At 52.6% G+C, this 2187-nt stretch overlaps 1 protein-coding gene across 1 annotated transcript in view; it reads right to left on the minus strand.

The window, feature by feature from the left end:
• The window catches only part of TMEM108 (transmembrane protein 108), a gene marked incomplete at its 5' end in the record, with an annotated part of 19252 nt that overhangs the window by 7532 nt on the left and 9533 nt on the right, over positions 1 to 2187 (minus strand). The window lies entirely within an intron of this gene.

Raw genomic sequence — 2187 nt, forward strand, 5'->3', positions numbered from 1 at the left:
TGTCCCAGGGGAGAACAGCACATGCAAAGGTCCTGAGGTGGGGACAGGCTAGGTGTGTGTGTGGGGGGGAGAGAGCAGCACCTGGAGTGGAGCGAGTGAGAGGAGTGATGCAAGAGACGGGGTCAGGGTAGTGTTTGGAGCTGCATCCCCAGGGCTGGGGACATGGGGCTCGGATGTAATTTGGTGGTATCTGTGGATTCTGCAGTGCCACTCCTTTAATTTGTGCCAAGAAAAAGCCTTGCTCATTTGGGGCTCCACAGAGCTTGGCTGCAGAGAACAGTACGTGTGCTCTGAGTTTCACCGCCGGCCTGATGAGGAGAGTTCTCAGTCAGAGTGGGAGGATGGCAGAGAGCGGGGCAGCGCACAGTGAACTCTACAGAATGAGCCCCTGACTTCCACAGAGGGCCTCGATGGCAGAGGCTCACACAGCAACACCACAGGGCAGAGGTCTGGGGCCTGACAAAACTGCTTCTTTGGCACCATCATCATCCTCATAAAAAAAAAATTGGTGCTAACAGTTATACAGGACTTATGCACCAGGCATGGTTCCAAGCATTTTATTAATTCATTTAATTCTCCATTTAACCCCATATGGTCAGTATTACAAAGGTCCCCATTTCACAGATAGGAAAACTGAGGCTCAGAGAGGTAAAGTGATATGCCCCAAAGCAAACCCGGACATGTGAACCCCAAAGTCTGTACTTGCAACCATCCATGATGCTGCCTCAGACTGAAGCAAAAGCCCACCCTGCATGGAGGCCGGATCAGGGCTCCACACAGCCTGACTGAGCACGCTGTGATGTGTGACCTGGTCTGTCCAACCTCACAGGGCCCCAGGAGGGAGTATGTCTAGATTTTGCCGAGGAACCAGGTGTGAACAGGGTGGCTTGGGCATGCTGACAGGGAAGGCTTCTGAGGTCAGAGAGGTGGGTGGCCTGTCCAGGACCACACAGAAGAACGGTGGATGCAATGACAAGGTGGCAGAAGCCCTCCTGGGGAGAAGCCGTCAGCGAGGACAGAGTATATCCTGCCCCAAGCTCACCATCACCAGAGCCTTGGGGGGAGGGAGAGGGCTGAAACTACAGGCCAGGGGTACACAGGGCTGCCCCCAACATGCTGGTGGTGTTGACCATTTCTGCTAGGGAGTCGGGGGCGCAGGCTGAGCTGTCCAGAGAGGCCGGCAGCAGGGGGCAGCAGAGGGCCAGCTCCGTCCACAGCAGCCCAAGGGTTTGGCCAGCATAGGGTGGTGGGGTGGTAGTGAATGCCAGGGTCTGGGGCAGCTGCAAAAGCTGGCACCTGTACAGATTGAGAGCTCAGAGCCCAGCCCCCAGCTCCCTGTGGGTGACAGGAATTCAGTAGCTTTCTTTCCAGTTGTCAGTGTTGCTGGCAGCTCACCCTGTAAAGGCCTTGGAACAAGGTCAAGAGATAGGGTAAGTTTCCATTTCATCTGATTTGTTTTGATCAAAAAGACTTCTAATTTGTTTATCATTCTTCCAGATCCCTTTTAAAAACTTTTAAAACATAGAGGTGATTTCTGAATGTTTGGGCTGACAGGGATTTTAGAGATTAGCTGGTAGAGAATTTTTCAGATTTTGTGGGTCTCTTCCCTTTTTCCCTCCTTTCCTTCCCAAAAGCCCCTTCTTCAAATGGCTGAAGAAGGAAAGGGGTGAGAAGGGGGCTGCAGAGCTCAGCCTGATACTTGCAGTTTAGGCCACCTTCTTATTCTACAGAGGAGGAACTACCCAAAGCTGCCAGCTGACTTGCCACAGCTCACAGGTTTGTGAGTGGCAGGGCTGGGACAGGACCCCAGGTCCCCTCTCTCCTTTTCTGATGTCTTTATTCTTCATTGTCATTACCTTTCACCCTGCTCCTGGAACTGGGATTCTGAAGTAGCCAGGGGGAATTCAAGCTGGTGAAACAGAAGCCATAACCAAAGAGGGAGCCATGAACTTGGGAAGTGGGAAAGGTACTGATTCCTCAGCTCCAGCTCAGTTCTGGGGAGTTGGAACCTGAGGCGAATGGTGGGGGAGGAGGAGGGGTTGTCAAGGATGTTGCCTATGTTGGGACAAAGAGAGCGACTCTTCACTTACCAGCTTGTAAGGGCACATCCTATCATGTCACCCAAAACACTGCCACAGACACAAAACACAGTCTGGCAGGGGCAAAAAATGTATTCGTGAGCCAGAT

Source organism: Galeopterus variegatus, unplaced genomic scaffold (genome assembly GCF_000696425.1).
Source record: "Galeopterus variegatus unplaced genomic scaffold, G_variegatus-3.0.2 Scaffold11176, whole genome shotgun sequence".
In the NCBI taxonomy this organism is placed as follows: domain Eukaryota; kingdom Metazoa; phylum Chordata; class Mammalia; order Dermoptera; family Cynocephalidae; genus Galeopterus; species Galeopterus variegatus.